The sequence below is a fragment of the Cynocephalus volans genome, chromosome X, assembly GCF_027409185.1.
Source record: "Cynocephalus volans isolate mCynVol1 chromosome X, mCynVol1.pri, whole genome shotgun sequence".
NCBI classification, from domain to species: domain Eukaryota; kingdom Metazoa; phylum Chordata; class Mammalia; order Dermoptera; family Cynocephalidae; genus Cynocephalus; species Cynocephalus volans.
Window position 1 is genome coordinate 126,003,324 of NC_084478.1, and position 12,411 is coordinate 126,015,734.

General features: G+C 40.3%; 1 pseudogene; it reads right to left on the minus strand.

Moving 5' to 3' along the window:
* Positions 1–663: 663 nt before the first annotated feature.
* LOC134368339 (transcriptional repressor p66-alpha-like) lies at positions 664–3,205 on the minus strand (annotated as a pseudogene).
* Positions 3,206–12,411: the final 9,206 nt, after the last annotated feature.

A 12,411-nucleotide genomic window follows, 5' to 3' on the forward strand; every position in this document is an offset into this window, starting at 1 on the left:
GGTGGGGTAGGGGGAGGAAGTGTGAAAGCGAGCCCTGCCAGCAACCTCAGCTTTAAGGAAAGGCTCTAGCTAGCTAGACCCAAACAGAAATCCTCAGTCTGGGGGAGCAGCTCACCGCACACCTGGACGGCGCCTCCCAGCCCAGACGCAACTGTGCGAGGTCACCAGAGAGCAACGCAGGCCAGGGTGGCCTAAGACTGTGTCCATCAAAATGAATAGGAAAAGAAAAGGAAAAAAAAAAATACAGTAAACCACCACCAGTAGCCGCACAAGAAAAAACCACACAGCAACCCTCCCCTCCGACTTCCTGGCCAGGCTTCAGGGCGTCGCTGCGGATTCTCTCCTCCCTCCGTTGTGGGCAGCGCGCAGCTTCTGGGATCCCTACTCTCTGGCCGGGTCTGGATTTCAGTTTGTTCTTCAGTTGAGCCTGGGGGGTTGGGGGGTCTCAGGAAGGCGCAGCAAGGGAGGCTTTCTGGCAGGAGCGAGGCTGCGCTGGCGCTTCCTGCCTCTGCCACTCGTAGGGTTCATGTAGCCGCGGCCGCCCACCCTCCAGCGCACGGGGGCGGCCGGGACTACGTGTGCACAACAGAGACCCCGGGTCTGCTCGGTTTACTTTTAACTCCATCATCATGAGGTGCTTAAAGAAACCAAAAATCTTTCAACCTAGAGTTTGCCATGAAGAGACGCAGCCACAGATTGGGGGCCGAAGACAGGGAAAAACAAAAACAAAAGGAAACGCCTTGCTGGAGTCAGGAGCCCCGGGGAACCAGCCTTGCTCAGACCTGTCACAGTGTCCACGGTGAGCCTCCCTTGCGCCCTGCTGGGGGCAAAAGGAGGCGGCCTGGGGCAGAACCAGCCCCGGAGGTCCACTTGACTGCTGGTGTTAGGCAAAGTAACGGGAAAGAGATCGAGGAAGAAAGCCCCGTGGAAAGGTCCCCCAGTTGTAATCCTCGTCTGCCTGTGAAGCAGCATCTCCCAGCCGCGAAGAGACTTTGCAGCCAAGAATCGAGGTGTCGCTTGTGCAGAACGGCCGTCACTCACTCTGTAGGGTGAGCACAGTGGAGGGCGGCACAGTGTGTCCTTCCAGACCGGGGCCAGGTAACAGTGAGGAGGGAGCCTGTCCTCCACCGGTCCTGGCTGGCACTATCCCACGTGGCTGACTGGAGGGTGGAGCGTGGCAGGATCACATCAAGGACGTACTCTCGCTGGCGGTCCACGGCCGAGGACGTCTTGGGTACTGCCAAACTCTGGGGACAAACGCAAGGGTACTGGGTGTTCAGGGACGTCTTCTTCCAGGTGGAGGCGGTGCTGCCCCTTCCGGCGCTCAAGGCTCTCTTGGAATGTCTGCCAGTCCTCCTGACCAGGGCCGTGCCCAAGGCCGTGTTTTGCAGTTTGGGGACTGGCTAAACGTGTACAGGACACCATGGGTCATCGTGCCTGAGCCCCAGGACAGCTGGCTGGAGGCCAGTAGCAGAGCTCTGTTACTCCAGTCGCGAGCCTCTCCTGAGCCGAGCACCAACTTACAGTGGGGTTTTATGAGCTGCTTCAGTGTGGGTGCAGCGCGGTGGCAGGCGCGGCGTCCTGCTGCAGGAGGCGCTGCTTGATCGCACGCTCCCGCTGTAGCGCCTTCACAAAGGTGGCCTTGAGCCAGCTAGTGCCCTCCACCTTGAGCGCCTGTTCTCGCACATGATGGCCCCGCCCTTGCGGCTTGCGAAGGCCATCTTGCAGTACACGCACATGGAAGGTTCCTGGGACAGCACAAGGGCGGCCAACATCCGGCTTGCTTGCGTCTCCAGTAGGTTCTGCACCACTTCCTCCAGGCCAACTAGGTAGACGAACTTCTTGGCAGCACTGGGCAGGAAATTTATCTCTGGGGTGAGGGGCTTGGGAGGGGGAATCTCAAGCAGCATCTTCTCTAGCTGTTTGCACAGCTCGAGCTCGGCGGCCACCTCTTGGCTGCCTGGAGACTCAGTGGAGGTGATCATGGAGGCCACGCTGGTGGAGGTGGAGTTGGTCTGAGCGGAGTTGGTCGTGAACACTTTAATGACGCTGAGGAGGGCTGCAGGATGTTGATGAGCAGAATGGTGTTGGGGACGTTGGCGACACGGATAAGCCCTTGCTGGATGACTCTCTATACCTGAATTGGCACTCTGGGCATGGACACCCTGGGGTCCAGGAGGAGGGGCAGTGTCCCATGCTAGAATGTTGTTTGATGTTGTGGATTTGCTGGGATCCCCTGACGAGTGGGGCCATGACCACCTGTGAGGTCACCTGCAGCACCAGCATTGAGGGTGCCTGCTGCCCTTCCCGGACCAGCAGAAGCGGGATCATGCTGCCCGGCATTCAAGTTGAAGAGGTCAGAAGTGACGGCTTGCTAGCAGGAATGTTTTGGGTGCCCTGCACAAGCAGAGGACGGGTGGTCACGGTGCTCCCAGCGGAGCATATGGGCTTCTGGGCGGTGGCTTCCTTCTGCATTTGACTCTGTGGCAAGTTTTTCAACAAGATGAGTTTTGCTTCCTCTGATCTTAATTGTTCTATCAGTTGCTTGATCATCCTTTCTCATCCTTCAGGACTACTTTTGATGAGGGCTTCATTGCTTGTTTCCATCAAGGCCACCTTGGTCAGCACATTCACTCTCAGATTCGAAGGCTTCTTATGGTTGGAGAGCACAATCACGTCCTCTCGGACTTTATGTCACTGTGTGCGGTGTGCATATCCGTGTGCTGTTGCCAGTCTGCCCTTCATCTCTGCCCATGCCAACTGCCTGTGCTGTCCTTAGCAATACTTGGGCCAGGCTTGCTACCGGCTGAGGCATCACCCTCATATATCTGTCAGCATTTAAATTTGAAGCCAGAAATCCTCTCTTCATTTTATTTTCTTGCCGTCCACATCGTCCTCCGGGTCTGCGCAAGCACTAGTGTTTAGAACGCTTATGTGGCCATTCTGAACTGGCTTCAGGGATCAGGATGCTGGTCCTACCTGTAGGCCATGGCTGCAGCTGTGGCAAAAGGCAGTTTGCATCAACATGCTAACCAACCAGGCCACAGGTAGGAAGGGCCTTATGGCAGCATGAGTTTGCGGGGCTATAGTCTCCCACAGGCTGGGCAGCAAGATGCAGGCGATGCGAGGCTGGGGTGCTCTGGCTCTGCCTGTGGGACTGCCGTTGCTTGTCCAGCAGCCTGCTGGCCAGTGCCACTAGCCACATAATGCAACCCTCGGCCGCACAACTGGAAACCAGCATTGGTGTTACAACCTGGGACATGCACAGCAGGTTGATGTGCCTGGCCTGGGGCCCCAAAAACACTAGAGGGCTCTGAAAGGCAAGGTTGCCTGTCCACACTAGCTCATCAGGTCCCCTGCTGTAAGACTTAAATATAACTTATTATATATGTTTAAGGTCTACAACATGATGCTTTGATATACATAGAAATAGTGTAAAGATTACTATAGTAAAGCAAATGAACATATCTCACACTCCATTGTGTGTGTGTGTGTGTGTGTGTGTACGTGGCAAGAGCACCTAAAAATCTACTCTTTTAGCAAAATTTCCAAGTACAGTACAATATTAAGTATAGCTCTCATGTTGTACATTAGATCTCTAGACGTTCTCATCCTACATATCTGCTATTTTGTATCAACTTTATTATCAGGTTAAAATAGACTGTTATTACTATAATATATTTCACACAAGCCCTTTGGTAATCACAAATAAAATGTTTATAGAAGTTACATAAAAGAAAAAAAATACAAATCCCCCCCCACACGCTAAGGAAGACAGGAAGAGAGAAACAGAGGAGCAAAAGAACTATAAGAAAAACAGAAAACAGATAACAAAATGGCAATAGTAAATCCTAGCCTATCAGTAATTACTTTAAATGTAAATGGACTAATGTTCCCAGTAAAAAGATTACAGAGTGGCTGAACGAATAGAAAACAAAAGCCAAGATTCATCTGTATGTTGTTCTCAAGAACTCACTTTAGATTCACATACATACAAAGGGTGAAAGTGAAGTGAAGGCAAAAAATATTTCATGCAAATAGCAATCAGAAGAAAGCAGGAGTGGCTGTACTAGTATTAGACAGAGTAGACTTTAAGTCAAACACTTTCTCTAGATACAAAGAAGATTATTATATAATGATAGAAAAGGTCAATTCAACAGGAATACATAAACATTGTAACTACATAGGCACCAAACATCAGAGAACCTAAATATATAAAAAAATTGACAAATCGGAATGGACAAATTAAACAATACAATAATAGCACGACTCTTCAATACCACGTTTACAATCATGGATAAAATGCCCAGTCAGAAAAATTAGTAAAGAAACAGCAAACTTGAACAACACTATAGAACAAATGTACCTAACAGACATATACAGAACTTTTCACCCAAGAGCAGCATGGTTACTTAATTCTTCTTAAGCACACATGGAACATTCCCTAGGATACATCACATTTAAGACAAAAAACAAGTCTTAATGAACTTTAGAAGTCAAATCATGCCACATATCTTTTATGACTATAATGGAATACAACTACAAGTCAATAATAGCAAGAAAATGGAAAAATTCATAAATATGTAGAAAATAAAATACACACTCTTGAACAACAACTGGGTCAAACATAAAATCAGAGGAAGTTTGAAAAATATCTTGAGACATAAGTAAATGAATGCAGAACTTATTAAAACTTATAGGATGCAGAAAAAATAGTCCTAAGAGGAAAGCTTTTAGCACTAAAAGCCTACATTAAAACAGAAGAAAAATCTCACGTAATCTAACTTTATGTCTCAAAGAACTAGAAAAAGAACAAATTAAACACAAAATTAGCAGAAGGAAGAAAGTCATAAAGATCAGAGTAGAAATAAATCAAGTAGAAGACAGGAAAACTATATATAAATAAAAATATCACCTGAATTTAGTTTTATTTTTAATACACAAAATCAACAAAACCTTAGCTAGAGCAACCAAGAAAAATGTCCCCTCAAAATCAGAGATGAAAGGAGATACTTTACAATAGATATCTCAGAAATCAAAAGGTTCACAAGGGACTATTATTAACAATTTTGCAACAAGAAATTGGATAACTTAGAAGAAATGACCAAATTCCCAGGAACATAAAACTTACCAAGACTGAGTCAAGAAGAAATAGAAAGCCTGAACAAACCAGTAACAAATAAAAAGACTGAAACAGTAACCAAAACCTTTCCAGCAAAGAAAAGGCCAGGACCAGATGGATTTATGGCTGAATTCTACCACACATTTAAAGAAAAATTAATACTAATCCTTCTTAAACTATTAAAAACAATAGAAGTAGAAGGAATATTTGCAGAAGGCTGGCATTACCCTGTTACCAAAGCCAGAGAAAGACGCCACAGGCAAAGAAAACTACAGGTTACTATCTCTCATGAACATAGATGCAAAAATCCTCAATGAAATACTAGAAAACCTAACTCAACAACACATCAAAAAGATTATAGAACGTGACCAAATGGGATTTATCCCTGGGATGCAATGCTGTTTTAACATATGGAATTCTATCAATGTCATACACCACATTAACAGAATGAAAGATAAAAACCACTTGATTATCTCAATTAATGCAGAAAATATATTTGAAAATGTTCAACTTCCATTCATGATAACAACTCTCAACAAAATAGCTATAGAAGGAAATTTCCTCCACATTTAGTCCATTTATGAAAAGCCCACAGCTAATACCATAATCAATGGGGAATAACTGTAAACTTTTCCTCTAAGACTTGGTACAAGGCAAGGATGCTCAGTCTCACCACTACTAGTCAACATAGTACCGGCAGTACTTGCCAGAGCACACAACAACGACAACAGCAGCAACAAAAAGGCATCCAAATTGGACAAGAAAAAGTTAAATGGTCTCTTTCCAGATGAGATGATTTCACATGTACAAAACCCCAAATAGTCCATGAAAAAAATGTTAAAACTGACAAATTCAGTAATGTTGCAGGATACAAAATCAACATCCAACCTTTAAGTCCCTGCTGATATTGACAATAAATTTCCACTGACTATATTTACAATATTCAGATTTCCATATTAGTAAAATGGTTGGCTGTTTGCTTAAGGTTTATTATTTCTATTACCTACCTGAGCTTGCTCCAAAGGGGATCGGAACACACTACACCTAAATAAGCCATAAGGATTAATTTGAACTAAAGGCAATTGAGACTCAACAGATGCCGGAAGAGTTCTATCCTCTTTTAGGCTTGATCTGCCTAAAAGGCAAGACATGGATTGCCCTTTGAGGAAGGTGCCCCCTTTATACCAGGGAGAGAAGAGCTACCATTCTCACTGAAGGCCGAGAGCCAACACCAAGGTGAGTAAGCATAAACAGATGTCAGTAACTCATATCTTTCATTACTTCACCCATGTATTTCCATACATCCTAGTCACTTGAAGCCTGTTAGAAAACAACTTGACAAAAACTTTAGAGATTTAATTGGCATTCTAGAATCATTTTAAAGTTAAATTCCTTACAGGGTTAACATACACGGAACTTCCTTATGATGGCTCATGTGTTGTTGCTGTGAATCTTCTGAGTTTTTGGAAACTGCCCCACTGCCAATTTGGCTTCACGACATTTAGCTCAAGTAACTCCATTCTTGTTTACTTAGTCTAAATAATGGACTCCCATAAACTCTGCTTACTTAAGTCCCAACCCTTTTTCCTTCATTAAAAGGGTAAATAAGCCCCTGTGTCTAAACTTGAATTCTAGCAACCAATATTTTGTGAACCCCAGTGCAGAAATAATGTAAGATATATGCTCAGAAAAATAAAAAATCACTATGTAAAAATTAGTTGCATTCCTTTATACTAAGAATGATCTATATGAAAAGAAAACAATCCTATTTATGATAGCATCAGAGATGAATATACTTACGAATAAATTTAACCAAGGAGGTGAAAGATCTGTACACTAAAAACTCTAAAACATTGATGATAAAAATTGGAGAAGACACAAGTAAATGTTCATGGATTGGAGAATAAATATTACTAAAATACCACAGTTCATAAAGGTAATCTCTACCCAAATTCCAGTGGCATTTTTCACAGAAATAGAAAAAATTTTCTCAGCACCACACTCTCCCGAGTGAGCCACGGGCCGGCCCATAATAGAAAAAATTTTCAAGTGTGTAAGAAATCACAAAAGATCTCAAATAGCCTTAGAAATCTTGAGAAGGAACAAAAATGTTAGAGCATCAAACTTCCTGACTTTAAATTATATTACAAAGCTATAGTAATCAAAACAGTATGGTACTGGCATAAAATTAGACACACAGACCAACGGAACAGGATAGAGAACCCAGAAATAAACCCAAGCATAATATGGTCCACTAATTTTTGAGAAGGGTGCCAAGAATACACAATGGGAATAGGTAGTCTCTTCAATAAATGGTTCTGGGAAAATTGGGTATGCACATGCAAGACAATGAAGTTGAACCATTATCTTACACCATTCACAAAAATTAAGTTAAAATGGATTAAAGACTTAAATGTAACTCCAGAAACCATACAAGTTTTTGAACACAACATAGGGAAAACATCTCCAGGACATTCACCTTAGCAATGAATTTTTGGATATGACATCAAAAGCTCAAGTTACAGAAGCAAAAATAGACAAATGGGATTATATCAAACTAAAAGTCTTCTGTACAGCAGAGGAAACAATCAACAACATGAATAGGCAGTCTACAGATTGGGAGAAATTATTTGCAAATCATATATCTGATTAGGGGTTAATATGGAAAATATATATAGAACTCACATAACTTGATAGCAAAAACAAAACAGCCCTGATTTTAATATGTTCAAAGCATCTGAATAGACATTTTTCTAAAGAAGGCATACAGATGGCCAGTAGGTATATGATAAAATGCTCAACATCACTAATTATCATGGAAATTGAAATCAAAACCAAAATGAGATTACCTCACACCTGTTGAAATGGCTATTATCCAAATGACAAAAGATAAGCATTAGGGTGTGGAGTAAAGGGAACCCTTGCAGGTTGTTGGTAGGAATGTAAATTAGTACAGCCATTGCGGGCAACATTATGAAGGTTCCTCAAAACATTTAAAATAGAACTACCATATGATCCAGAAACTCCTTCCTTGGGTATTTATCTGAAGGAAATGAATTCAGTACCTCAAAGAGATCTCTGTGCTCCTGTGCTCACTGCAGTATTATTCACAGTAGCCAAGGTATGGAAACAACATAAATGTCCATTGACGGATATGTAGGTAAAGAAAATGTGACACACACACAGGGATATTATTTGCCTTTAAAAGAGAAGGTAATCTTGCCATTTGCAACAACATGGATGAACCTAGAGGACATTAGGTTAAGTGACATAAGCCATACACAGAAAGACAAATACTGCAAAATCTCACTTATGTGTGGAATCTAAAAAATTCAAATACATGGGAGCAGAGAATGGAATAGAGGTTACCAGGGGCAGGAATGTGGGGCCAATGAGGAGATGTTGGCCAAAGTGTACAATGTCGTAGTTATGTAGGATGAGTAAGTCTAGAGAATTAATGTAGAATAGAATGACTATAGCTAATAATACTGTATTGTGTGTTGGAAATTTGCTAGAAGTATAGTTTTCAGGCATTATCAATACACACATGAACACATATACCCACACGTTCACGCACACACGGTAACTATGCAAGGAGAATGATATGTTAATTTGCTTGACTAGAGTAATCATTTCACTATATATGTATATATCAAAACATCATGTTGTACACCTTAAATACATATAATTGATATTATAAAAAGATTAACTCAAAGGAGATTAGAGATCTTAATGTAAAAGTGAAAATTCTAAAATTCTTAGAAGAAAACATAGTTCTTTGGGCCCCGCCTGAGGGCCTAGGTCATCAAGCCTGGGACCAGACCCCCTGCTCACAACCAGGCACTCCGCCAGTGCCAAGGAGCATCACCTCCATGTAGGTGACCCACTATAGCCACCACAGTAACCACAGCTGCCACAAAAGTGTCTAGACGTCACAACCACCATGCAGATGGTCTGCCAGAGACTGGAGTGCATTGACACAAGGAGAGTCACCAGCAGAGTCCACAGAAAAGAATAAGATGTCTTTCTCCAAAAAACCCATTCCAGAGTGACAGAAGAAGCATATGCTCTATAATATTGGGGGGCCTGAACACACCTTTCAGCATTGGACAGATCATCTAGGCAACAAATCAACAGAGTAACCATTACTCTTTCCGAGGGAGAGAAGACATCTAGGGTTATCAGTGGTGGGGGGGTCGAGAGGGGGATGGGGAGGGATTGGACAAGGGGTATAAAGAATAAGTACAATTTGTAACAATATACATACTAGTAATATTGATTTGATCAACATATGTCAACATTGAATCCCCAAAATGCGTATAATCAATGATTCAATAAAAAAAAGAAAGAAAGAAAACAGAGTTCTAAGTCTTCGTGATGATGGAGTAGTCAATGGCTCCTTAGATATAACACAAACAACACAAGCAACAAAATAATAGGGAAATATGACTTCATCAATATTAAATACTTTTGTGCTTCCCAGGTTATAACGTATAAAAGAGGAAGACAAGCCACAAAATGGGAGAAAAATTTTGCTAATCTTGTATCTGATAATGGAATTGTATGTAGAATATATAAGAACATCTATAAGTCCATAATAATAAGGCCAATAACCCAAATTAAAGTAAAAATATTTGAATAGACATTTTTCCAAAAAAGATATGAAAATGGCCAATAGGCACATGAAAAGACACTCAGCATCACTAATTATCAGTGAAATACAAATCCAATCCAAAATGAGATAGCACTTCACACTCACCTGTATGACTATAATAATAAAGAAAGACAGGCAATAACAAGCGTTGGCAAGGAAGTGGAGAAATTGGAGCCCTCATATGTTGCTGGTAGGAAGGTAAGTAGTGCATGCAGTTTGGAGAAAGAGTTTGGCAGTTCCTCAAATTTAACATAGGGTTTCCTTACGGCCTACCAACTTGACTCCTCTGTATATTCCCAAGAGATTTGAAAACAAATGTCCACATACAGATTTGTACAAGAATGTTTATAGCAACGTTATTCATAACAGCCAAAAACCAAAAAGTGCAAACAACCCAAAGGCCTATCAACTGAATGAATAAATAAGATGTATTGTATCCATTCAACGAACTATTATTTGGTTACAAAATATGAAGTACTGATAAATGCTACAACATGGGTTAACTTTTAAAACATTATACTAAGTGAAAAAATCCAGATATCAGAAGCCACATATTGCACGCTCCCATTTATATGAATGTTCAGAATAAAAAATCCATAGAGAAATAAAGTCAATGGATGGTTGCCAGTGGCTGGGGGTGGAGGGAGTGTGGAATGGGTTCTAATGGGCACTGAGTTTGTTTTTACATTCATAAAGCGGTCCTCAAATTACACGGTGATGATTTCACAACTTTGTGCATGTACTAAAAACCACTAAATTACATAGTTTTAGAGGGTGACATTTATGTTGTTTATCTTCATAAAAGCAAGGCATATTCAGTTATAGTTATTACTAAAATATTTCATAAATCAAAATTTTAGCACAAAATTATAAAGGAGAAATTAATATATTCCCATATAAACAGAAACTGAGAAAAGTTATTGCTATCAGATCTGTCTTAGAAGAAATAGTACAGGAAGCTCTCCAGGCTGAAATGAAAGGACAGTAGGTATTACTCAAATCCACACGAAGAAGTAAAGGTCATCAGTTAAGGTAAGTATATGGATAAACATAAAAATATAAATATATATAAATATATATATATAAATACATTTTTGTTTATGTCTTTTTCTATTTGATTTAAAGGAGAACTTTGTAATGCAATAATTATTAATCTGTGTCGATGGGCATACAATGCATAAAGATGTAATGTTTGTGTTAACAACCACATAAAGGAAGGGGATGTGAAGCAAAGATTTTGTGTCCTGTTGAATAGTTCTGTAACAAGTAAAGGAATTGAATTAGTAATCAAAATCATCCTATAATGCAAAGACCAGAATCAGAGGGCTTTACTTGTGAATTCTTCCAAACATTTAAAAAAATACTAATGCCAATCCTATCCTATTTCCTTAAGAAGACAGAAGAGGAGGAAACAGTTCCCAATTCATCTTATAAAGCCGGTATTACTCTGATACCAAAAAGAAATAAAGTTACTACAATAAAAGAAAACTGCAGACTGATATCTCTTATGAATTTAGAGGCAAAACTTTTCAAAAAATATCAGCAGACTGCATCCAGCATTATACAGAATGGATTATACACCGTGACCAATAGGAATTTATTCCAGGAACGCAAGATTGGTATAGCATCTGATAATCAATTAATGTGATACGCCATGTGACAATTAATGTGATATACCATATCAATAGAATAAAGAACAAAACCCACATGATCACCTTACTAAATGAAGAAAAAACATTTTACAAATTCAAAATCTCTTCATGATAAACACTCAACACTATGAATAGAAGGCAACTATTTCGATTTGATAACAGACACTACAGTAAACCCACAGTTATCACAGTTATTGGTGAATGCTGAAAGCTATCACCCTAAGATTAAGAGAAGACAAGGATGTCCATTCTTGTCTCTTCTATTCAATCTTGTCCTGGAGGTTTTCATTAGGACAACCAGGGAAGAATAAGAAATGAAAGACACCCATACTGGAAAGCTAGAAGTAAATCTATCTCTATTTACAGATGCCATGCTTTTTTCATACAGAAAAACTAGGAATCAACCAAAAGACAAGTTCAGCAAGGTTACAGGATAGGTCAATATACAAAAATCAATAGTAATTAAACACCATATCAATAAACAACCCCAAAATGAACTTAAGAAAACAATTAGTAATAGCATCAAGCCACTAATTTTAAAACAGGCTGTCCATTTTCTTTTGGAACTACTTTCTGGGATACTGCTTCAACTTTATTTTCAACTCTTCTATTGACATTTTCATTTCCACTGTTGCGTTTTTAAGGGAGGGAGGTTTTGGTGATGGGGAGCAATAATCAGTCACAATGTATATCGACAAAATAAAATTAAAAAAAATAAATAAAAAATAAAAAAATAAAAATTAAAATTAAAATTAAAAAAAAGAAACCTGAAAAAAAAAAATTCTGAAATCTTTTTTGTTCTCCATTATGTCCTTGTTTCATGGAAACAAGTACCCTCTCTCATCTCTCTAACAAGATGAATCATAATATCTCTTAGGTTTTCTTCTACCAGAATATGTCACTATCCCGAAAGTGGGTTTTTTACTGTTTATTTTGGCCTTTGTCATTGATGTTAGAGGCTTTCCTACATATGTGGTGATCCT